Source organism: Ornithorhynchus anatinus, chromosome X1 (genome assembly GCF_004115215.2).
Source record: "Ornithorhynchus anatinus isolate Pmale09 chromosome X1, mOrnAna1.pri.v4, whole genome shotgun sequence".
Taxonomy (NCBI): Eukaryota; Metazoa; Chordata; class Mammalia; order Monotremata; family Ornithorhynchidae; genus Ornithorhynchus; species Ornithorhynchus anatinus.
The window spans coordinates 18,909,636-18,936,072 of record NC_041749.1 but is presented as its reverse complement, the minus strand read 5'-3'; the positions used below and the strand labels follow the sequence as shown (position 1 = coordinate 18,936,072).

General features: G+C 48.7%; 1 protein-coding gene across 7 annotated transcripts in view; it reads right to left on the bottom strand.

Moving 5' to 3' along the window:
* The window catches only part of FBXW11 (F-box and WD repeat domain containing 11), a 122,329-nt gene that overhangs the window by 54,014 nt on the left and 41,878 nt on the right, over nucleotides 1-26,437 (bottom strand). The window contains exon 2 of one of the 7 annotated variants that reach the window (XM_029050362.2): nucleotides 13,482-13,574. The exons of the other annotated variants lie outside the window; for them this stretch is intronic. The gene's annotated coding sequence lies outside the window, so the exon portion shown is untranslated. The remainder of the gene's footprint in view (nucleotides 1-13,481; nucleotides 13,575-26,437) is intronic. 7 annotated transcript variants of the gene reach the window in all.

Genomic DNA, 26,437 nt, shown 5'->3' with positions numbered 1-26,437 from the left:
TCCGCTAGACCACGCAGCTTCTCTACATGTGGTACAACGGTGTGTATATTTTGCCTTAGAATGTGGAACCACCAAGGAGCAGGGAGACGGCGCCGTCTATGTTTTCTGTAAAATGCCTAGGAGACCACGTTTGAGCTTAACAAGCATTTATTAATAAGGACGGCAATCAGCTGTCTGCTCAGCAACAAATGCTAGCCAAGGAGTCTGGCTTTCCAGGAGAGAAAAGTGAGATGCTTATTCTGTTTATAACATCAAAGACCAATTGCCAAATTGTATTCTAGCATTACCTTTAACCGTTATCCTATACGATGTATTTTTTTTTCCATTTCTGAAGTCTGTATTTTACAGTAACAGTAATGATAATAATAACAACAAGGTAGTACTTGTTAAACGCTTATGTGCCGAACGCTGTACTAAACATTGGGGTCGATACAAAATAATCAAGTCGGACACAACCCTCGTCCCACATGGGGCTTACAGTCTAGTAGTAGGAATAGCATTTATTACACACTTACTGTATACGGAGCCATGTACTCCGCATCGGGAAAGAATACGGAGGTGGGAATTAGACCCGGTCCCGGCCACCAAGGGGCTCACAATCTAAGAATAGACAGCTTAGGGAGAAGGGGCTGGCAACAGACACACAAGGAAAGATGGAGCAATAAAGTCCTAAAGTAAGAGACGAGGACAAATACACATAATAAAAACAGACAAACTTGAGTTTTATTGGAAAATGCAATAGCTCACGCAACTGAAACACCAACTCGACTGGGTTGTTGGCACTGGGTGTGCCAATTTCACTGAAGTGGTGGAAACACACAAAACCTAAGGCCCCATGCCAATATCACTAATATCATATGTCTTTCTGTATTTATTACATACCAGTATTCCACTATTTCAGTAGTCAGGACTGAGACCACTGAGAAACTTTGCTCTCAAAAGGTATTTCTCTGCTTGTTAGGCTTGAATCACTAGACCCCAACATGGAAGCTTCACTGAACATAACAGCCTTGACTTCTTGTGACAAGATGACTGTTGCTGCATCTAAATTATCCGCATGCTTAAATTTAGTTCTGCGGGCTATTGGGGCATGGGGGGGGGCGGGGGCAGGGAGGGGAGAAAAAGTCCAGAATAACTAGAATGTAGGCGTTTGTCAAATGTTTCCCCAAATAAATTCCCTTTTGGAGATATTCCAATGCCAATTTTTCCATTGCCACTAATCTGCAGGAGGCCAAGTGACTGTTGCATGACTATCAAAGGATACGTGAGATGAGAGACATTGTGATCTGGGACTGTTCTCTCTGGTTTTGATTTTTTTTTTTAATGGTATTTGTTAAGCACTTACTATGGGTCAGGAAATGTACTGAGTGCTGGTGTAGATACAAGCTAATCAGTTAACATGTCCCAAGCTACTCAGATTGGACACAGTTCATGTTCCACAGTCTTAATCCCCATTTTCCAGATGGGGTAACTGAGGCACTGTGAAGTGAAGTGACTTGCCAGAGGTCACAGCAGATGTGACAGAGTCAGGATCAGTCAGTCAGAGTCAGAGGCAGAGTCAGAATTAGACCCAGGTTTTCTAACTCTCGGGCCCATGCTTTATTTATTCACTCAATCGTATTTATTGAGCGCTTACGGTGTGCAGGGCACTGTACTAAGTACTTGCTTTAACCACTAGACCCCCATGCTTTCCAATCTCCTTCCCTGTTCTCTCTCCCTCCCTTCAGGCTCACGCCTCCTCCTCCCTTCAGGACAGCTCCACCTGGATGTCTACCCGCCATTTAAAACTCAACATGTCCAAGACTGAGTTCCTTATCTTCCCTCTCAAACCCTGTCCTCTCCCTGACTCTATTGTCACTGTGGACAACACTACCATCCTTTTCATCTCACAAGCCCGCAACCTTGGTGTCATCCTCGACTCCGCTCTTTCATTCACCCCACACATCCAATCCGTCATCAAAACCTGCCGGTCTCACCTTCACAACATCGCCAATATCCACCATTTCCTCTCCACCCAAACCGCTACGTTATAAAATCACTCATCTTATCCTGACTGAATTACTGCATCAGCCTTCTTTCTGATCCCCCAAGTTCCTGTCTCTCCCCACTTCAGTCTATTTTTTACTCTGCTGCCCAGGTTATCTTTCTACAGATACATTCTGGGCATGTCACTCCCCTCCTCAAAAACCTCCAGTGGTTGCCTATCAACCTTGGCATGAAACAAAAACTCCTCACTCTTGGCTTCAAAGCTCTCCATCACTTTGCCCCCTCCTACCTCACTTTCCTTCTCTCCTTCTACAGCCCAGCCCGCACAATCCGCTCTTCTGCCGTTCACCTCCTCACTGTGCCTCGTTCTCGCCTGTCCCGCTGCCGACCCCGGGCCCAAGTCCTACCTCCGGCCTGGGAATGCCCTCCCTCCTTCGAATCCGCCAAATTAGCACACTTCCCCCTCTTCAAAGCCCTACTGAAAGCTCACCTCTTACAGGGGACCTCCCCAAACTGAGCTCCCCTTTCCTCTGCCCCCTCACCACCTCACTCGCTCCCTTTGCTCTACCCATCCCGTCCCACAGCACTTTATATATGTACATATTTATAACTTTATTTTTATTGATGTATATATATATATATATAATTCTTTTTATTTATAATGGTGCTACTGATGCCTATTTACTTGTTTTGATATCTGTCTCCCCACTTCTAGACTGTGAGCCCACTGGGAACAGGGATTGTCTCTGTTGCTGAATTGTACTTTCCAAGCAATTTAAGTACAGTGCTCTGCACACAGTAAGCGCTCAATAAATATGGTTGAATGAATGAATGCTTCTGTGCCAAGCACGCCTTCAGTCCTCACCGTCGACTCAACCTTTCATTGTCATTCCCCAATTCCTCCTCCTCCTATTCGGTTATGGGTTCTTGTCGCATTAAGGGGGAGGTTCCTGGAAATTTCTGGCCTGCGGCTTCTCAACTGGTTCCAGTATTTGACTTCTGAGTATCCTTAGGCAAGCTATTTAACCGGTAATATTTTATCAACTGAACAGGCTTTCATCAGGATCAGAGACCCAGAGATCGGCCTTCAGAACTGAATGAAAAGTAACAAATGACCCAACCCCACGGCGAGATCTTCATAGAATCCCCAAGCGAGAAAGGTCCTTAAGAGTCCATCTGGCCCAGCCTCCTGACAAGAGACAAACCGAACAGGGAACAGGTGAGAGGGGGGTGACATGGCCTAGAGGAAAGAGCATGGGCCCGGGCGTCAGGAAAGCCAAGTTCTAAGCCTTAACTCCGTCACCAGCCTGCCACGTGGCCAGGGGCAAAATACTTCTGTACGGGCTCAGATTCCCCGTCTCTACAACGGGAACAGAGTACCGGCTCTCCCTACCTCTTAAGAGAAGCAGCACGGCTTGGTGGATAGAGCACGGGCCTGGGGGCCAGAAGGACTTGGGTTCTAATCCCAACTCTGCCACTCGTCTGCTGTGTGACCTCAGGCAAGTCACAGCTTCTCTGGGCCTCAGTTACCTCATCTGCAAAATGGGGGTTAAGCGTGTGAGTCCCATAGGGGACAGGGACTGTGTGCAGCCTAAGTTATATCTTAGCCAAGCACTTAGAACAACGTATGGCACTTAACAACTTAAGTAAGTGCTTAACAAGCACCATAATTGATGATGATGATGATGATATCACAGGACCCAGGTGAGCCAGAACTGTGTTCAATCTATCTCGGATCTATCCCAGTACTTGGCATGGCGTAAACCCCATCATTATTATTCAAGATCTCTAGAGATAGGGATTCGACAGCCTCCCTTGGTCATCCATTCCAACAATTTCCCCACTGGTTAAGAGGTTCTTCCCCATTTCTAATGGAAACCTCCTCTGCTTTAATTGAAGCCTATTTCTTTTTGTACAGTGCTCAGTGGACACAGCCAATCATCAGTATCCTCCCCATAAAAACCCTCATGTGCCTGGACTGTTATTAAGTCACCCTTCACCCTCTTCTGTAAATTAAACAACCACAGATCCTTTCTTCTTCCCCTCATAAAGACTCTTCCTGCTCAGTACAGATTAAATAATAATAGGAATCCAATCACTACAGAAACTAAACTAGGGCAATAAATACAGTAAGTGGTAAAAAAAAAAAAAAACGACGTGTTTTTCACAGAAATGTAAACTCCACTTGGACGTAATTATTAGTAGAGGTGACAGCATGGCGATTAGCATATCATACTTTGAACCCAAGTAATTGTCCTGGATCTAGTACTGTGAACTAGAACTGTGAACTACACCTCGCCCTAACCCATCTCCCTAAATCCCCACATTTATCACTCTAAAGCTCCATTTCATAACGGTTCTCGTTGGTATTATGAAATCCTGAAATGGGAGTGAAGCTTTTCATTAACGCTTCCATCCCACCTCCTTACCCTCGAGAAGTTGAAGGAAGACATGGGAGACTCTGGGTCATTATCCTTGATTCTTTACCCCAACCCAGAACATCAGTATACTCTGACCTTCTCCACTCCGCTGATCAATTGAAGGGACGGGGGGTGAAGAGGTGGGGGGAAAGAGCAAGGGGCAAGAGGGAAGCTAAGTTGTCTGACAGCCTCCTTCTAACCCCATTTCAAATCCCTATCCCTTCTACCCCACCATATGGCCGAGTTTGCCATGGTACTCTACAGCCCTCAAATACTTTGGAAGAGAGGCCGGGGGGAGGTGTATACATATGAGAGAGAGAGAAACAAAGAGAGAAACAGAGAAAAAGAGAAAGAAACTGAAGCTGACATTCGCTCACATCTCTAAAACATCAACCAACGCTGAGGACACTCAGAGTTGCTGGGTTTCTTGGGGAGAGCAGTCTGTCTACTCCTCCCAGCCCACTACCTATATGTGTCAGCCACTCTGTGAATATCTCTGTGACATTTATTTCTGTCACACCAACAGGGCAGGAATTTCCACATGTTTTTCTGTACATAGCATACATGTTGGAAGATCAGAAGCTGCTCACATCAAACTCTCTGGGTGGCTCAGAGACGGTTTCTAAGCAGCGGATGGTTGGCAGTTCGGGCGGTGACACGAGCGGGAGCGAAGTAGCGAGGACAAGTGGAAAGATCACAGACCTGGGAGTCAGAGGACCCGAGTTTTAAGCCCGGCTCTGCCGCTTCCCTGCTATGAGACCTCGGGCAAGTCAGTTAGCTTCTCTGGGCCTCAGTTTCCTCGTGTGCAAAATGGGGAGTGAGCCCTCCTTCTTAGACTCTGAGCCTCATGTGGGACAGGGACTGTCAGATCTGATTATCCCAGCACTTAGTACAATGCTTAGCACAGACTATGGGCTTTAACACATACTAACATACTCTTCTAACATAATGAGAGAGGGAAAAGGAGAAAGAAGAGCAGGGGGAAAATGGAGGGACGTGGAAAGGCAGGAGGCTAAGGTCTGAGGGCTTGTGGTCAACAGACAGCTGAGGGTGAGAGAATCCTGCTGCAAAGGAAGCAGGGTTCGGGTCCTTGGGTGAAGCAGAGGCACTGTGTGTGAACAGGGAAGATGGTGGGATGGAGTACACTTAGGCCTGGAGAGGATATTTCTCAACCTTAAAAATCCCATACAAATATCTTACTATGAGTTTTATACCTCTTACCGCCTTGCCAGAGAAATATTCCTGGAGTGAGATCAGCGGGGCGCGGTGGTGGGGACAAGGAGAGGCATCTTTTATTTTTAAAAAATAGTATTCTGCAGAGCGCTTACTGTGTGCCAGGCACTACACTTAAACACTGGGGTAGATACAAGCTGATCGGGCTGGACAGTCTTTGCCCCCAAGGAACTCACAGTCTTGATCTCCATCTTACAGATGAGGTTACTGAGGCCCAGAGAAGTTAAATGACTTGCCCAAGGTCACAGAGCAAACAAGTGGCAGAGCTGGGATTAGAACCCAGTCCAGGCCTGCACTCTATCCACTAGGCCACACTGCATATTAAATGAAGCACTTCTTTGACACGGGGAGGGCAGACTCTCTCTGAAACCTTAACTTTGGGCAGCCAATTTTTTAACTAATTCCAACAACCGATAATGAAAACCTTTAATACTAGCATACTCTTAGAGGGGAATGGTCACTTTTCGGTCTGTGAGAGAACCCAGAAGTGAGGCTCTCTAGAGTCAGGGAGGGGAGGCGGTAGGGAGAAAGTTTCTCTTCTTGGTCCTTCTCTTTTTGAAAGGCCATCGTCAGTCGGTCAAGAGAAGAGAAAGAGGGAAGTGGGCCAAAGAGAGTGGCTGCCGTTCTTTTCCTTGGCTTCTGCTTCTCTCCCAGAGCAGCGTTAAGTCTGTCTGCTCCTTCCCTCTGCCCTGCTTGTTACCACTTAAGGCAACATCCTGGATTGGGGCAAGGGCAAGGAAAAGCAGAAAGTGAAAATAAGAGTTAAACTTTTACTTAGGCCATAGACCACCTAGGTTATTCGGGAAGAAGAATCAAAAATAAAATAAAAATTGGACTAAAACATTATCTGAACCAAGGCTATTCTGAATGATTTTTAACATCGGGTTAGCTGAACAAAACTGGGGGTGTATCTGATAGAGAAAAGCAATTTTGATCATTGACCCGAAGAACTGTTTTCTAGGGTGTTCAATGTCCAAGACCAAAGAAGTAAAATGTCCAGCATCGACCACGAGGAATGACTCGGGGGTTTATACAGGAATGATGGAAGATACGTGGCATGAAGCAAAGGCTGCAAAAGGCTACAGGCATGGTAGAACCGGCCAGTGGTCATGAGTTTGGATCAAGACATACAAAATCTCCACAGATTCAGCAATCTGAAGCAGCAACTCAATTTTAGAACCCAGGCCTAGAGGTTGGAGCCAGGGGAAACATTCTCTAGTCCTAGAGTAAATGTGCCACAATCAATATCAGTAATCAGTCAAATATATGAAATAGCACTTGTTATGAAATGGTACCTGTTAAGCGTTTACTATGTGCCGGGCGCTGGGGAATTTACAAGCTAATCGGCTTGGACACCGTCCATGTCCCATATGGGGCTGGCGGTCTTAATCTCCATTTTACAGATGAGGAAACTGAGGCACAAAGAAGTTAACTGACTTGCCCAAAGCCACAGATTAAGCAAGTGGCGTGGCTATAGACTTTAGCAACCCTCAGGGTCACCCCTGGAGAGTTTCCGGTACTCTACGAGTCTCGGCTAACGGAGGGAGTCCAGCAGAGGCCTACCCATTCCATTCCTAGCTTGGCCAGTGGCTAGCGAGTGGAAGGCCATCTGTTACGAGTCAAAACTCACTCGTGCTGGGCAGCAGCGGCACGGGAGAGAGAAGAGGGCGGAGACTCGAGTTTACTGCGCAGAAGGCAGCGATGGTAAACCACTTCTGGATTTTTACCAAGAAAACTCTACGCATCCACTACCGAAACGACTGCAGGTGGAGAGCGGGGCGTTCTGGGAGAGAGGCCTCCGTGGTGTCGCTATGGGTCGGAAATGACTCGACGGCATAAGACAAGATAGGCTTTAAGCTCCAGGACGACTGGAAATTCTCCCGTAACGCAAAAGGCATCGTCCAAAGGAGAAGCGGGAGGAGAGCTGACCAGCCACAATTGAAGAGCCGCAAGGGGAAACACAGTTCAATGCCCTCTGTTTGGAGTCTGCCTGAAACTGGTGGTAGGAAGCAAGGCAAAACTCTCTACCACAGATCTGCCAAGAAAGAAGAACTCAACAGACAAAATGAGTTGGGAAACTCTGGGTCCCTACATCCCCAAATCTGATTCACGAGGAACCCCGGGAGTCAGCTTCTTTGCCTCTCTGGACCCCTTCGAGCCGCCTGCCGCTCTAGGCGTATGAGGGAACCGCCGCAACGAGAGTCCAGACTAGATTGGAGAGGATGGTTTGGTCATCTTTCTCCTCCCTTCAATTCCGCGCGGGGCCTCCCTCCGGCCCAGAGAAAAAGGACTTAAACCATCTCCGGGATCATCACCGATAGCTCAACCCACCTGGGGCAGGGCCAAGTTATATTATCCTGCCTCAGATCAATCAATCAGTGGTATTTCGGGAGCACTTACGGTCTAAAGGATGCTCACGGTTGATGCCTGGCACCCCGACAAGTAGAGCCTGCTCACCTGGGCAGGCTCAACTACAAAGCCAGAGTTTTGCGGGTAGAAAGGAAACAGCCATTAGGCTGACTAACCCAGAAACGTATATGTTTCTCTCTCAGTGGTACCCACCTATGGACACCAATCCTTTCAACTGCCCGGTTCTGACTTTCCTGCATCCATCTGTACCCCTTGAATTAAGTTGTCTTCATGAACGAAAAAGATCAGGTAGAGCAAGCCTACCCCAAAGCCACCAGAAGGGCACACTCCAACAGACCAGATGAACAAGTAGCCCTCCTAAGCCTCAGATGGGAGGGAGGTAAGGAGGAAGGGATGGAGGGAAGGAGGGAAGGAGAGAGAGAGGGGGAGAGAGAGGGAGATGTGTGTTGCAGGGGAAGGGGAGGAGAAAAGGAGAAACAGCCCAGAAGTCATTCATACTGGCAGGGACTGACAAGAAGGCAGCTGTGCCACTGGATGGAGCTGGAGGGATGAGGGGGAAGAAGAAGGGCAGAGTGAAAAAGGCAGTCCTCTGGCTGAAAAAGATGGAGCCCTCTTTTTATCTCCTCCCTCCGTGGTAGAGAGGGCACAGAGGCCTAGGGAGAATTAATTCTTTCCCATCAAGCCGACTGCTCTCCAGGGAGGCATTCCCTACAGGTTCTGCAAGAGTGAATCCCGAGGCTGTCCGGAAGCAGCTACCACAGCGATCCTCCGGCAGGTCCCTTTAAATATACGATCACTTCGCTAGCCAACATTTAATGCACTTAAGGAAGGCTGAGAAGCCAGAGAAAATTTGGCCAGGTTAATAAGCAGGAAGGAGTAGGGGGAGTGAGGAGAAAACACAAGTCCCTAATTGATGAGACCATACTTTCCTTTCCATTCTTGGTGCCTGGGCAACGGTACAGTCCCCTAATCACAGCAGGCATTCTATAAACATCCTCAATAATAACTTTCGATTTGTTAATCACAAAGTACATCCTATTCCCTCCCACCCCATCCCCATAAAATGAGGCTGATGGGCAAAACGGAACTGGAAAAGCGATGGCTTAAAACAGGCCTAGGGATAGTAAGCAACCAAAAGAAGATTCGGTCAAGCCTGCCTAAACCCCTCCCAAACCTCTTCCTGCCAACCCACGGTGGGAGTAGTTCATTCCAGGTGGAGCCCTCACTCCCGGTGACCGATCCCTTTCCCAACTTGCTGCCAAGGAAGACAGAGGAGTCAGGGAAAGTGTCACCACCCTCCCTGTGCCATTTTCCAAATTGATCTTGCTCCGGGAGCAAAGAGGAGCTTTTGGCCTGAGGAGGAAAGGTCGCCTATGCTGGAGGAGAGTTGGGAACCGAAAACAAGCTCCTACCTCTGCCCTCAGTTATAATGTCGGGGCCAATGTGGTTGAAAGGAGGAGGGAGGGTGTAAGATTTCCCCCCTTTGACCTTTAGAGCGATGGGTCCGCTCAATTTTTTTCATTCGGCACTGTAACTAGAGCCAGCGCTAGGTTCTGAAATATAAGATTGTGTTTTTTAATCCATAGTCTTTACTTTCTCCTACTTCATAGAATTAAAATGCCGAGTCCAGACCATGTTCAGAGTCTGCTTGGATTTCTATAACCTCCTCCTCACAAGCCTCCCCATCTCACACTAAGAAGCAGCGTGGCTTAGTGGCAAGAGCACGGGCTTGGGAGTCGCAGGTTGTGGGTTCTAATCCCAACTCCTTGGGCAAGTCACTTAACTTCTCTTTGCCTCAGTTAACTCATCTGTAAAATGGGGATTACGACTGTGAGCTCATGTGGGACAACCTGATTACCTTATATCCCCAGCGCTTAGAACAGTACTTGGCACATAGTAAGTGCTTAACAGACACCATCATTATCCTTATTATTCTTCTTCTTATTAGATGCCACAGGCATCTTTCATCCTTAACCTTTTCATCCTCAAAATTCACCCACTCCTATTCCTCCACTGAGGGTGTTTCCTACAGGCCTTGCTCTTTTTCACTCCCCCACAACGTACCCAGCGCCCTCTCTCCTCCAAGAAAATCGACCGCTTTAGTAGCCAGAAGGGGAAGCAGGAACTGGTCCCCCATTCCAATCTGACATTGGGGCCCTAGGATGTTTCGGGCCTCTGCGGCTACACCCGAAGCCCCAAGTTCCGTTTTTCAGCAGCTCTTAATTTTTGCCACCTGGCAGGAGGGCCCAAAAGGAGGCGAAGCATCTCTACTTCCTCACCGGGCTCCCCAAGCCAATAGGGATCTCCCCCCCATTGCCCCAAATTTTCATCTTCAGTGGCAAGGCCTGGGACTGGAAGCCTGGCTTCCCAAACCTTGATTACCTCTGAAACGGCAGAACTGGGGGGGTGGAAGGCTGAGATGTAAGATGGGGGGGGGGCCTGGGTGGGAGGGCAGGAAGGTCTCTTCAAGAGTATTGGGGCTCATTGGCTGCACCCCAACTGCCATCACTTCCGCTCTTCCACTAAATTTCCATGCAGGCCTCCAGGACATTTTTTTAAAAAGCACCAGGATCCATATTCTACCCTCGACTTCCTCTTTCGGGGTAAGTAAAGTGAGAGCTCATTGCGCGTGCCCTCTGGCCTGTTTTTTAAAACTCTTCCGAAAGGCTTGGGAAGCCAGGAAGTGGGGAAAACTGGCTAAGACAGCTGGGTCCCAGGGGGCCGTGAGGCCACTTGTGAAGCCGAGCCATACCAATTCCAATGTCCACTATTCTATTTGTAGAATCCTTTCTGTCTCGGGCAGAATATAAGTATCTCAGTGGTTGGATTTCCATTCATTTTAGCTCTGCTGTTGGCCCGTGGAGAGAGTGATGCTCTGGGAATCAGGATACCTAGGTTCTAGGTCCAACTCTACCAGGAGCCAGCAAACGTGGGCTAAGATTGTAACGCACTTTGCTCTCTCGTCAACCAATCGGTCAGTGGTATTTATCGAGCGCTTACTGTCCTCCTCCTCACTCTTTACACTGTGTCCCAGAGGGAAACACAAGTGGCTGGGATGAGAGAGCGTCTGAGTGGAGTCATTAGCGCTAGAATCGATGTCTCCGCTCAGGTTCTCAGTCCCGAGACCCCAAGAGCGAGACTTAACAGTCATTTCTGAATGGAGATGCCCGTCCACTTCATTACAGAGGTATTCCAAACGCTACTGTTTTTTGAAAACCTGCTTCTCCAAATCAAGCCAACACTACACCACGTGGGAAAGAGGATTACGTGAACGGACAAAGTTGGGCAGGCACCTGCCGAAATAATTGAAGAAAATTAGATACGGCTCTCAGGACTTCCAGTTACCTGGATAAGATAAGCCTTGGATCCCGGATTATTTGGATAACTGACTTTATCGCTGTAAGACTGTTCTGTTGGGTTTTTTTTTTTATTTAAAGGAAACCATAAGCCTTTGAAAGGCAGGGAAAGTTCTAGTTCAACCTGCTTTGTTTAGTAGCAAACCAAGTGCCAGGGCACATCATCACCATCATCGTCAATCGTCACGATCTTCGTCAATCGTCACCATCCAAGGTGTTTTATTGAGAGCCTACTGTATGCACAGCACTGTTCTCAGCACTTGGGAGAGTACAATACCACAGAGTTGGTAGACATGTTCCCCGCCCACGGCATGCTTAAAGCTGGGAAGCAGCGTGGTTTAGTGGAAAGAGCCTGGGCTTCGGAGTCAGAGGTCATGGGTTCGACTCCCGGCTCTGCCACTTGTCAGCTGTGTGACTGTGGGCAAGTCACTTAACTTCTCTGTGCTCAGTTACCTCATCTGTAAAATGGGGATTAACTGTGAGCCTCACGTGGGACAACCTGATTACCCTGTATCTCCCCCAGCGCTTAGAACAGTGCTCGGCACACAGTAAGCGCTTAACAAATACCAACATTATTATTATTAAAGGGGGAGCCATGTTGGTCACTAAGGTTATTCAACATCATCAAACAGTCTATCTGGAACTGTGGCCTTTCTTAGTTTTTGAACTGGCATTCTTGCTCATTCTCATTTGGCAGCCTCGCCTCCACGGCTGATTTCAGCTGTCGCCGGACCCTCAGGTTAATTCCCAGACAGATAGTGCTATTTTGCTTGGGAATAGCCTGCCCCAACCCAAAACAGAAAATGTTCTAGATGGCAAACCAGGAACTCAAAGATGGAAGTCCAAGCAGTGACCTCGTGTACCACGGAGTGAGCTCCTGAAAGAACTCTTGGGAGCCCGTCTCCCCGTGCTGTCACTTCTAGCCGGAATTGACAGGGGCAATCTAAAGGGGCCCCGACTCCGGCCTAGTGGCCCCGGCTATGCTCCACTCGGTCTGCTTTGGGTGAGACCTTTGGCTCCGTGTCATCTGATTTGCTGGTGTGTATACGCCGCTTTCCTCCCACTGCGCAGTCACTTTACCAGTCAACAGGTTGATTTTGGCCACTCCCCCTTCCCTGTTCCTTCCCTCGCTCTCCTTCTCCGTCCCCCGTCCAACAGCGGCCTGGCCACGGGGCACAGGAGCAGACACAAGAGCTTTCCAGGACTCTCTGTTTATCTGCTTGCCCGAGAGGGACCTACTTTCTATCTCTCCAACCTGTCATCCGAAAAGTTTCGGATGAAAGTTTCGTGACAACTGGCTGCCTCCAGGTGGGGTCGTAAACTGGTTTTTGTTTGGTTTCTGAGGTTTCAGTCAGTGGAGATTGGGAGGCGGGGTTGCAGGTATCATTACTGTTGTATGGAATTCTCCCTTACCTCATAAGGATGGTATGAGGAACCCTGACCCACTCCTAAGACTCCTAACTCTCTGGAGGAAAGATCTCCCATAAAATGTTTTCTTTTTAACCTCCAGTCCTAGCCTGGCTGTGAGACTGGGGGATGGGTATGATTTTTTTTTTTCCCAAAAAACACTGACCCAGAAAGCAGAGTATGAAGCCTCAAACAGTTGATCGGTGCAAGTGGTGAGGGTGGGATTGCCTTTTTTTAAAAAAAAAATAAACCCAAGCCTCCTCTGTCCACATACCATGCCCTAGCTTAATGGATGTGCTTTCCTGTTGCTGTCTGTTTATATTTCATGAGCAGCAACTGCATTTTTCATCTCACTCATCAAAGACGTGGTTAGATTTGTTCTGGTACAAACTGATGGGGCTTTTTGATTTGGGTTTTTTTGGGTTTTTTAAAAAATACACTGCTCTAATTGAATCACATTACATGAATTACCCCCATTATCCCTCTGATTATTCAGGATGAGCCAATTAAAGATCTCCAAGGGAAAAACCTCTCCAATCCAATGATACAGTCTCAACGATCCCCCTGAAAGAATATACCACTTGTCTATTCCAAGTGAAAATGTACATTTCTCACATTTGCTAATTAATAGTGACTGTCCATACGGCATTTAAAAGTTCAAAAGAGCTGAATAAACAGAGGAAAACAATAGAGTAAGAGCTGAGAATACCTCCAGCTACAAGGGGCCAGTTCTTGCAGTCATGACCTTAGTAGAGCCTCAGCGGGTCAGGTTTGCTCTACATCAGCATCTTGCAGGACACCCCTATGAAATATATGAAGCATTCATTACCTGGGTTGGTCTTTTGCCTTCTGGTCTGGCTCTACGCATCATCTACTGAAATGACTTTCTCAAGTAATTGTTTCCCCCTTGACGGACTTAAAAATGGCCTGTCTTGGTTCTGTCTACCCAAGGTAGAAGCAAATCACTGGCCGGGAAATTCCTTTCACAGACACATGCAAATCATTCACTGATACAGAAGGAAATACGAATGACTGGCACTCCAGGTTGGAATTACTTTCCCAGGCTTACCATCCCGCGCCTCTACGGACGGCCGCAACCGGTGAGCTCTGATAAAACGTACGGTTAGCGACCTCCTGAGATCTAGGGCCCGGTTTCGTATGGCTTTTGGGTTTTGTCTACCGACGGGGACCTGGAGACCCAGAAGGGAAGGAGGAGAAGGAAGAGCAGCAGACGCAACGGCAGTGCGAACAGCCTCTTTCTGCTCAGGGAGGATGTGGCAATCTTCTTGTCTCCCTCCACACTCGCCGAAACTCCCTTGTGGCTCCAGCGTCACACAGACGCGGCTTCGGCAGTGGATGGAGCTTTCGAGTGAGTTGGGAACAGCTGGCTGCTGAAGCCTTTGCCAATAAAAGGACTCTTCCATTTCCTCCACCCTCTCGATCCCTCTCCCCTCCCCCAGTCGCTTTCAAAGAAGAGAACTGGGGGACGGAATTTCCCAGTTACAAATTAAAAGGCCGCTTTGCTAGCGGACGATTCGCAACCGATTTCTCTGTCTGTGCCCGTGTTTGCTGGAGTGATGCAGATCTATCCCTGAGAGCCGGTAAGACAGTCTGGCCTACTCAGGACTTAAGCACGTTGGCCTCCTGGTAGGAACAGTACTGACAGAGACCACGAGGCGCCCAGCCTTATTTTTCCGCTTCCTCGAACCCACTACAGTACACTCACTGGGTTGTGGAGATTGATCGGTTCCATATTTCACTCCTGAAGCATTATGAACCTCTGGAGGGGATCCAGCAGAGTTAACAGGAGAACCCTGAAATGATCTCAGGCCATGGAAAGAGGCATCTTAACGAGGTCTCGAAAGTGACTGGGGATTTATACTTCTAATATAAATTGATATCTGGCACTCACCCAAATTTAAATCATCCTGGTGGCTGATCACAGTGAGAGATGTGATCAGCAATGAGCTGGAAGGCAAAATACCTAAGCATCACCCAATTCTTTGAATCAGTCTTTGGGGAGCTGCTAAACCTGATGTCTGTTTCCTAGAAACGGGCCCACGTTAAGATGTGCGAACCATACAACTTGGCAGAATCAGCACGTGCTACTGACTAACAACCGGCCCAGGAAAGACCCAGGGGTCCCTAGCCAAAGGGGTCCGACGGTACCTCGATAAACCAAATAAAATTTATGCCCCATGGGATTGAGTGACACTAATACACTACCACAATTCAGACCCCACTGAAGCGGTAAAGATCAATCAATGGTATTTACTGAGCGCATAGCACTGTACTAAGTGCTTGCTTGAGAGAGTACCCCAAAAAAAAAAAACAAAACCCCAAAAACAAAAAACAGTTGATAGTTACATTCCCTGCCCAGAATGAGCTTACAGTCTAGAGAGACAGAGCTGGGAGACACATTCCCTGCTCTTTTGTGACTACTCTTCCCTGAGCCTGGGTGCCCTGGCCCTCCTACGGGACACCACTGCCTACCCTTCACGCACCTCTCACCTGTCATACCTAATATCAAATAGCAAGATAGGATCACAAACAATGAGATCTTGGAATGCGATGGGTTCACTGGTACAAAAACAATGCTTATTGCGATTCAGCTGCCTTAGCAAGACACGGGAGGAGAACGGATGACACGGGAATGGAAGACATTCGAGCGGTCGGTGAGAACCGAAAAACCCAGGGAATCCTCCGCAAGGACGGGAGAAATCTTTGAAAATACAGCTTCAAACACAGCCGGGGACTGGCGGGAGGCAACGGTGCAGGAGAGGCCAATGTGGTGTGAGTGGCAATCAGGAACAGCTGAGGCTTCGGGGAGACCGTGATACTAAAAGGCAGGATCCAAACCAGGCGCAGGCAAAAGTGGGGCAAGGGCAATTTTTGAACCTTTTTTTTTAAGCGAGGAAGGGGCTGCCGGTCCTTTCGGCCACACGGGGAGATAAAATCACCACGTCGGTTCCGTCATCTTTAACCCCAGGAGGGCTTCCTAGATCCTAGACACATATACTGTGAGCCCGTTGTTGGGTAGGGACTGTCTCTGTTGCCAAATTGTACATTCCAAGGGCTTAGTTCAGTGCTCTGAACATTGTAAGAACTCAATAAATACGATCGAATATACTGATCTGGAGAAGCATACGAGAACACAAAGGGGGCGATCATTTTTAAATGTGTGAATTCCCCACTGAAGGAACTGGGAATGTTCAGTCGGCCGTGCTGCAACACTTTCCTCCCGAAATATCTAACGGTGGAAAGAGTACTTCTTGTTCTCGCCTCTGCCTGCTCCAGCCTGAGGTTTCTTGTCAAACTCGCAGTTTACGCAGGCTTCTCTCCTCTACAGAGGCGGCCACCAGATCGGCCTCCTTCCCTTTTGCCTGGAGCAATGAGATGTGGTTTTTCCTTTCCAGATCTGCGGCTTCATTCCACAAGGGGTGTCACGTGGTCTTGAGCCAGCAGACCCAATCTCTCTTCCTGCAGCTAAAGAAGGACAACCCAGACAACTCTCCCAATCAATGATATTTGCTGAGCGTTTACTGTGTTCGGAGCACTACACTAATTGCTTGGGAGAGCACAACGGACCCATTCCCTGCCCACAAGGAGCTTACACTCTCCCCAATGTCTCCTTCGCAAAAGGCCCCTTCCCCGAGGCCCCGGTCGGGCATTGTACCTGCTCTCTTTTCATTTGCTACAGGCGACTAGAGTGGGAGGACGCCCCTCCCCACCCCGGGCAATCCTTTTGAGTGTGTCTAGGTGGCGGGGCTGGCGGGCGAGGGACCCGAGCTGCCGGGTTCTCCGCGTGACCCGAACACCTTCGGGGGAAGTCTGAGGAGCAGCATGACGTAGTGGATAGAGCCCGGGCCTGGGAGGCAGAAGGACCTGGGTTCTAATCCCAACTCCGCCACTTGTCTGCTGTGTGACCTCGGGCCAGTCGCTTCACTTCTCTGGGCCTCAGTTACCTCATCTGGAAAATGGGGGTTGAGACTATGAGCCCCACATGGGACAGGAACTGCATTCAACCCAATTTGTTGGTATCCATCCCAGCATTTAGTACAGTGTCTGGCACATAATAAGCGCTTAAAATACCATCATTCTTATTAATTACTGTAGTCACGTGCCACAGCCTCCCCCACTCCAATGGGTAGAGCTTCAAATCCCCTGAGGCATGCCTAATAACGACAACTACGGTATCTGCTAAGCGCTTACTATGTGCCAGGCGCTGCACTGAGCCTCAGTCATCAGCTCTCCCTTCCACCGTCCCTGCGTGATCCCAGACAACGGCCCTCCCGTTGCGGGGAAAGCTGAGCTTTGAATAACTGCAGCGGATCTGGCAGAAGGAGCCCACGACAAAAACAAGTGAGCTTCACACGGTACAATCCCCGCTGACGTTCAAACGATCAATAAATCAAGGGGTCCGCGGCGGGGAGGGAAGAGAAAGGGGGTCCCGGTCGAGGATAAACGCTCAGGAATTGGGACAGGAAGCCTGGAGAGCTGAGTTCGGAGCTGCATTTACCACTTGCTTAAATAAGTTTAGAGGAAGAAGGCAGGGCTCTCGGCTTTCGCCTCTGGGCTCTGAAACGCCAGGTACGAGAAACGCCAAGAGGGCTGAGGCCACCGTCACTTGGACCAGCCCGGGCTCCTGCTCTTTTGGTTCATGGCCCGCGACGACGAAGTGATAGGCCTGTGGGGCTCAGGTCCCAGGGAGGCACGGTCCACAGTCGAGCTGGCTCGGTGTGGAAGGGGAAACAGCGGGGGCAGGCCTCGCCCCACCTGCTTCCCCAAGGGCGATAACGCCGGCGAGACCTGGAGCCCCGGAATCCAGCGCGTCCAACTCACGCACGTCAGTGGGCCGCTTGGGTCTCTGTGCTTTCCTACTACGCCTCAGTTTTGCACACATGAAGAACGTGTAAAATTTGTGAATAGAACAAAAGGAAACTGGTGCGCAGAACTACTTCTACACATTTTGTGAAGATAGATTATTAGTGACAAAAGCTTCCGTAAGAATAACGACAGAGATCCATAATTCGGGGGTGGGGGGGAAGCCGGAAAGAGACACCGCACTCCCTGACCTCTTCGCTTACTCTCACACACCCAACCCTTCAAACTCCCCGATCATTCCCCGCTCTCCCTCTGCCCCCCCACCTTCCTAAACACACACACTCTCTCTCTATATATATTTTCATGCACATGAGACCTTCCCAATAGCAGGACAGAACCACGAGGCCTTCCTTAACCTCTGTCCCAGCCTAGCACCTGCCAGGTCTGTGGTGAACAAGGTTTTGGTCCTCGGGTGTAGTGGACAAGGCGCCTTCCCAGAAGGCCGAAAATAACCCCCGGCAATGGTAATCACGGTCCTTTCAGCCCAGAGCAAGGAGCCAAGGCTAAGGTCAGAGGCAGGAGAGCGCTGTCTTTGGCAGCATCTCTTTCCCCGCCTCTTTCTTGGTTGCCTTCTGACAGACACACACATGCAAGTTGCCCTTCAAAACCCCAATGGACCACACATTTGACATGCCCAACCTAAGCTAAGAAGACCGTGGCCATCAAGGGAACAAGACTAAATGGCAGATTGGGGGTTCCTTACTCCCCTCTCCACTCTTCTCCCATTGCTTCTACCTCCTCTTCCTTGTCCCCACTCCACCCTCGCTACATTCTTCTCCTTCTTCCTCAGCAGAGACTGGTGTGGCTGTTCCCCCTTCTTGATTGTCACCTTCTCCTCCTCCACACTCACCCTAACACTACCCCTCCTTGGCCTCCTGGTTACTCTTTCTGCTGCCACCTCAACATCATCCGCATCGACCTCATAAATAAGGAGTGAAAATCATTCATTCAATATTCATTCAATAGTATTTATTGAGCGCTTACTATGTGCAGAGCACTGTACTAAGCGCTTGGGATGAACAAGTCGGCAACAGATAGAGACGGTCCCTGCCGTTTGACGGGCTTACGGTCTAATCGGGGGAGACGGACAGACGAGAACGATGGCACTAAACAGCGTCGAGGGGAAGAACATCTCGTAAAAACCGATGGCAACTAAATAGAATCGAGGCGATGTACAATTCATTAACAAAATAAATAGGGTAACGAAAATATATACAGTCGAGCGGACGAGTACGGTGCTGTGGGGATGGGAAGGGAGAGGTGGAGGAGCAGAGGGAAAAGGGGAAAATGAGGCTTTAGCTGCGGAGAGGTAAAGGGGGGATGGCAGAGGGAGTAGAGGGGGAAGAGGAGCTCAGTCTGGGAAGGCCTCTTGGAGGAGGTGATTTTTAAGTAAGGTTTTGAAGAGGGAAAGAGAATCAGTTTGGCGGAGGTGAGGAGGGAGGGCGTTCCGGGACCGCGGGAGGACGTGACCCGGGGGTCGACGGCGGGATAGGCGAGACCGAGGGACGGCGAGGAGGTGGGCGGCAGAGGAGCGGAGCGTGCGGGGTGGGCGGTAGAGAGAAGGGAGGAGAGGTAGGAAGGGGCAAGGTGATGGAGAGCCTCGAAGCCTAGAGTGAGGAGTTTTTGTTTGGAGCGGAGGTCGATAGGCAACCACTGGAGTTGTTTAAGAAGGGGAGTGACATGCCCAGATCGTTTCTGCGGGAAGATGAGCCGGGCAGCGGAGTGAAGAATAGACCGGAGCGGGGCGAGAGAGGAGGAAGGGAGGTCAGAGAGAAGGCTGACACAGTAGTCTAGCCGGGAAATCTGTTAGGGTAATACTGGTCTGTAGTGGGATACCCAAATCCCCCCGGTGGATTTCACGGTTGAGCAAAGACAAAACTTCCTAGGAACACCTGGGCTATTCAAATCATACCATTATTCGCAAAAAACTGACGTCCCGAGCAGAAACCGTTCTTTTACCACTGGCCCTAAATTGATCAATTGGCAAATCCCCTCCTACCTCACCTCGCTGATTTCCTACTACATCCCAGCCCACACACTTTGCTCCTCTGGCGGCAAGTCGCTCACCGTGCCCCAGTCTCACCTGTCTTGCCGCCGAGCCATTTCCTACATCTTCCCTCTGACCTGGAACTTCCTCCAACTCCATACACGACAGACCACCACTCTCCCCACTTTGAAAGCCTTATTAAAGTCGAACTACTCCAAGAGGCCTTGCCCAACTAAGCCCTCATTTCCTACTCCCTCCCTCTTGTGTGTCATATAAGCACTTGGACCTGTAGCCTTTAAAGGACTCGATACTCACACCACCTTCATCCCCACAGCACTTATATACATATCTGCATTTTATTTTAATTTCTGTCTTCCTTTCTAGACTGTAAACTCGATGTGGATGGGGAATAAGTCTCCCAACTCTGTTGAACTGTACTCACCCAGGCGCTTGATAAGAGTGCTCTGGATACACTAAGTGCTCAATAAATACCATTGATCGACAGATTGAAGGGTCAGCAGCACTCCAAAACCCCACAAGCTGCTGTTTTTAAGATGTATTGAAACAAAGCAAAATGACCGAGTGGAGACAGGATGCGTTCTAATCCCGGCTCCGTCACTTGTCTGCTGTGTGACCTAATGTGAGTCACTCTCTGGGCTTCAGTTACCTCATCTGTAAAATGGGAATAAAGACTGTGAGCCCCATGTGAGACACAGATTGTATCAAACCTGATTAGCTTGTATCTATCCCATTATGTAGTACAGTGCCTTGCTCATAGTAAGCGATTAAAAACCATAAAAAAATTAAAATAATGAAAAAAGTACACACGAGTGCCTTTCAGCCACTCCTCTTGGAATATATTAGTGTTAGCTCAGCTAATCTATGGTATAAAACCAAATGTTTGTGTTTCTTATTAATAGGCACAAAGTTGTATCAAGGTTTTCAATTATCTCGATTTAAGGATTCATGAACAATCTCAGCTGTGTGCTATCCAATTTACTCTATCAAGAGATGGGCTTCCAGGAAATTTTCAATAGTTCCTACACACCATACATTGCAAAAAGGCATATGAGTGACCACTTGCCCAGTGACAAGAACACCTTACAAATTACGCTGAGGAGAGTGAGAACTCCTTGGGCGGGGGGGAGAGGGCGGCGGGGGGAAGAAGCATCGCTGCGGATGGCAATGCCCAAAGCAGGTCCCTGGTGGTCCGCCGAAGAAAAAGCTTTGAAGTCTTACCTGCCAATCAACAAATGGTATTTACTCAGCGCTTGCTGTAGGCAAAGCACTGCTCTAAGCACTTGGGAGAGTCCAAAAACACAGTTGGTCGGCAAGATCCCTGCCCACAACCAGTGCCAGTCAGCCCAAGGATTAGCCAGGCCTTGGAAAAGGAGGATGGGATAGAAAAGGTCCTCCTGAGGCAGCAGCTGGTCTACCACCTTTCCTGAACCTTCTTCTCTTACCAGAGACAGAAACACACACAGGCAGAGAGAGAGAGAAAGAAGGCAGAGCTCAATTGATGCTTCTACTATTCCCTCCGCTGCCAGAAACCAGACCCTCCCAATCGATGGTATTTATCGAGCGCTTACTACATGTAGAGCACTGTACCGAGCGCTTAGGAGAGTACAGTGTAACAGTTGCTGGACGCATTCCCTGCCCACAGCGAGCTTACAGTTTAGAGGACGGGGTGAGAGGTGAGGGAGTGGTGGTGACAACAGCTGGGCTCTGGGCATGCGATAGGCCTTCTCTTCACTGTTCGGAATAAAGGCAGAGACACCCGGGAAGGGATCGTGACTTTATCCTACAGTCCCCAGCGTATGAAGTGTTTTACAATTTGTGGATTTTCTTTAGGGGAGCAGTATGGCCTAGTGGAAGAAGCACGGGTCTGGGAATCAGAGGACTTGGGTTCTGATCCCAGCTCGGCCAATTGCATGACCTTGGACAAGTCACTTCACTTCCCTATGCCTCAGTTTCCTCTACTGTAAATCCTACTTCCTCCTACTTGGACTGTGAACCCTATATGGGACAGGGATTGTGACCAACCTGGTAAACCTGTATCTCCCTCAGCGCTTACAACAGCACATGACACATAGTAAGCATTTAACAAATACCACGGCAGGGGTGGGGGGCAGGGAATGATGCTTTAACTTGATCAAGGGTTTTGTCGATGATCCTTTTCTTCTAATTCAACGAATGATCCAGTTTTGATACGATCCCCTACACGATTTAATAGAGAGCTCTGATCCAAACGGGGAGGACGGAAATGTAACTGGATCTGCTTTCACCGAGCCGAATCCGGTGGTGGAGCTTTTGGAGAGAGGAGGCTCGCCCGCTCTGACTCACACTGACTCAACCTGCTCGCCTTGAAGTGCTTCTACATGATGAGGTTTTTAGCTGTGATTTCAGAACAAGTCCCTAAATCATCATTCACATACACCGATGTTTACATTTAGTGATTAAGTTCATCCGAGCGCAAACAAAAGCTATCCAAATCCTCCGGTCCAACTAGAACCTACCTGGTGCTACACGGAAAATTAAGACCATGGAGTCCTGAAGAAAACGCTCAGAAAATGCTCCGCCTACCCTAATAGAGCTCCACTTAACTAATTTCAGCATCTTGGCTTTTCTGGTTGGAAAAAAAGTGTACTCACATCAGATTAGTTATTCACTCACGATACTGGCCTAAGTAAAAGATGGGCTGATTTCAAGTCTCCTGCTTTCATTACTCAAAAATCCCAACATATTCCAGTGGGAGAAAACCGTTTTTACAAGTCCACATCTCCCCATCAAGGAACCAAAATTTGTTTCTGATTGTGACTGCACCTCAAAACCCAACCTTCCACTCGACTGTGTTCAGGCTGAGCCCCGGGGACTCCACAATGGAAAACAGTCTAGAGATAGGGACATAGATCAAGTCTGATCAATATTAACCCAGGACACATCCTCAATTATCTACATCCTCCAGAGCCACCTCCACCCTATCATCACATTCCCAAGAGGCTACTCCTGGGACCCAGATAGTCCTAGGGTCACGGCCTTCACCGAGATAGCTTTCCGGTAAAAACAGCCTCGGTCCCGGCGGGGAGGGAGAGGAAGCAGCCTGGCGGGGAGCGGGCAGAGGGTGTGGATGGGGAAATGAGGGTGTGGGAACAGGTAATTGGACGTTTAGTGACTCCGGGTGCGCGTGGGTGGGTGTTTGCGTGATTGTGGGTGTGTGTTTCTGGGTGAAAAATCTAGCATGTGCATCTGTACTTCCGGGTTCCATTACAGACGGGTGCCCAGGCTGGCGCAATCGAGCGATGCCATTTGGTGGCAACGGCAGCGGGTAGGGTAAGAAGTCCAGCTTGAGGACCGGGACTGGAAGCAGGCAAAGGGCCAACGGGGGGGATGGTCGGTGAGCTAACAGCCCCCAGAGGAAAAATCCCCAACTCGTCCACCCACCCGGAAGACGTCCCTCCCCGGCCTTGACTTCTACCCCCACGTGGAGTTGATATTTGACAGATTTATCGATTGCTGATCTGCTGTCGGGCACACGGGTGCATAAATCACATGAAATGGTTCGCGACGGCCTCTTAAACACAACTAGCAACCCGAACCTCATCAAACCCCAGGCGCGCAAAGAGTATGGCTGTTACCATCACTTCTGCATCGCTCTGGTTGGCTCCCTTTCACTCACCCCCTTCCTCAGTCCCACAGCGCTTATGTACCTATCTGTAATTTATTTGTTTATATTGGTATCTGTCTCTCCCTTAGACTGTAAACTCACTATGGGCAGGAAACGTGTCTACTAACTCTCCCGAGCACTTAGTAGAGAACACGATACGATCGATTGATTGATCATCTAAAATAGCCCGAGTGGCAACGGTGGGGCCGTGATGGGAGGAGAGGCGGGGAGGCAGAAAGTGGAAGTAGCTTGTGCCCTTTGACTGTTCTGTCAAGACGACAGAGCTCCTGCTTACCCCTTTAGGAAGGGTGGTGATGGCCCTGGATCTGCCCTGGCTGGGAAAGCGGGGTCTTCTGGGCTCCCTCCTCCCCACCTCTACTGGTGCTAACTGGTACCCCCCCACCACTAACCTAAGGAGCCTAACCCTGAAGGAGGAGAAAGCTGTGCTTTCTGCATATCAGGGCCTTTTCCCTCTCGGCTGCCTCTGGCCTGCATTCCTGCCATACACTCATACAACCCAACTTGCTTTCTTGCTTGTATCCCGCCGTTCTGCTTGCATTCAGGAGAACAGAAACATAAACTATAAACCTAGGGGTTTCTGTTGGATAGTTAGCAATCAAGAATGGGAGACAATCGAAAAAGACGGGTTTACCTTCCTTTTTTTATTACTTATCTCCTCTGTGGAAACTAGCCGGTAGTTTTTTAAATGGTTTCTTTTCTTAAACTGATTCAAAAATCACTGAAAACGGTTACACCTAGTTGTGGCGTGAGATGCAGAATTAGGGAACTGACTGAGGCTTTTGCCCCAGGAGAATGTGCCATCCTGAAGACACGGGGCTATTCCATCATCTGTACTGCTTTAAAATTAATAGTTTTTCTATACTTGGACATTTTTATGGTTTCAGATTCCTACATTAATTTTAGAATATTACAGACTAACGAAACATTTGACAAGTTTTACTTTTATTTTCAAGAAAATCATGATTCTCCCCTCCATCCCATAGCCTCGGGTTTTTGTTTTTTAGGGTATATAAGTGTTTATGATATGCCAGGTACTGTACCAAGTATTATTATTATTACTACCTAGCTCTGGGACAGATACAAACTAATCCAGATTGGATGTAGTCCATGTCCCATACGGGGCTCGGTCTTATTCCCCATTTTAAAAATGAGGCAACAGATACAGAGAAGGCCACAAAGCAAACAAGTGACAGAGCTGGAAGTAGAACCCACATCCTCTGACTCCCAGGCCTGTGCTCTTTCCACTAGGCTATGCTGCTTCCCATTTCCTGAGCGGCCTTAGAATGGAAAGAAATCCATGAAGCAACAGTACGGACTGAGCTCTTACTGGGGGCAGGGCATGTACTGAGCACTTAGGAGAAGGCATTCATTCGATCAATCGTATTTGAGGGCTTACTGTGGGCAGAGCATCACACTGAGCACTTGGAAGAGTACAATACAACAATAGGCAGACACATTCTCTGCCCACAACGATCTTCCGGCCTAGAGAGAGGGAGACGGACATCAATACAAATAAATGATCGATATGTACGTAAGTACTGTGGGGCTGGGAAGAGGGGGAAGACCAAGGAAGGGAGCAAATCAAATTTTACAGCTGGGGGATGGGAAGCGGTTGCCGGCGGCCGCAGCCCAAATTTGGGAGATGAGGGAGGGCCCAAAATCTGAGTTTTGGCCAGTACCAGGTTGAAGCCTTACAGCTCCCAGCTGGGTCTGGGCACTTTTCCCTAACTTGAGTAGACAAATCCAATGTGGATTTACCGACTGTCCAACTGGCTGTGGGACTACACAATGCCAGGCTGTTTATGTGCAGCCAGGATCTCCTGGGCCAAAGGCACTTTTGTCCCTTCGGGGTCTCACTATTCTCCGCCAGGACATCTTTTCAAAATTAGAGACTGGTTTTGGGTGAGCCACACGGCTACTAATTTTATCATCACAAGAAGGGATGGGCAGGAGGGAGAGAGGGATGAGGTTCTTCCTGTGTGGTAGAGATCAGTTAGGAGTCTGGCTTCAAACCTCTTATTCTGTGACTGAGGGGGGGTGAGGAGAGCGCGATGAAAGGGTCATCCACTGACTGGTTGGGCTCTCTTCACCGACCAACCGATGAAACGAAGGGTGGGAGGTGGGTTGAGAAGGAGCCAGACCAGCAGGGGAAGAGACAAAGGGACACTGGGGACATGTCTTTATAGTTTGTATGGCATACGCACGCATAAACACACCCACACACAAATTCACACAAACCTGAGTGATGGAGAAACGTCAAAAGTCCTAAAAAGGTAAACACATTTCAATCTGTAAGTGTTACAGATTTGAAAGGTATTTGGAAACAACTCTGCAAATTGAAGTTCTCACATTTTTACTTTCAACCTTTTCTCAGAATCCTCATTTCTAAACTCCCAACTAATATGCTGGTGCTCACACTGCTTCGAAAGCTTAGATCGCCGAGTCTCTCTACTTCCTGGAGAAAAGATGCTACAATAATAGCGAAAAGGAACAACTCCACAACTCCAGATTAGCCTCGTCCAAGGCAACAACAAAAAATCCTGCTTGGCATTTCACTTTTAGGGGTATTCACCATCAAGTAACCTGTTTTCATTCATCTCCCCTGGTAGGGCAAAAATCATCTGTCCCTACAAAGGTAATCATGGACTTCGATACTTGTTATTTCTATCGTCTGCCTCCCCTTCTAGACTGTAAGCTCATTACGGGAACCTGTCTACCAACTATTATATGTACTCTCCCAAGCACTTAGTACGGTGCTCTGCACACGGTAGGGACTCAAATACAGCAACTATTCAACTTACTGACGAGATACAAAGAATTAAACCTGGAGACACAAAATAAAGGAAGACATTGAGATAGTAACCAGGCTGGTAAGAATGAGGGGTGAGAAAGCTATGGTCCCAGGAGGGAATACAGTTATGAACCACAAGGGATCTGGCAGGGTCGGAAAGGAGATGGAAGAAAGAGAGGGAGTTAACCGACAGTGGAGGGAAAACAGGAGCCGGGAAGAAGCGAGAGCTGCAGTCAGGAGCCAGGGAAAAATATCTCTGGGCAGCCGGAGAAGGGGGGATGGGTGTGAAAAACCGGGTGGGCAGGGGGAGTCACCGAC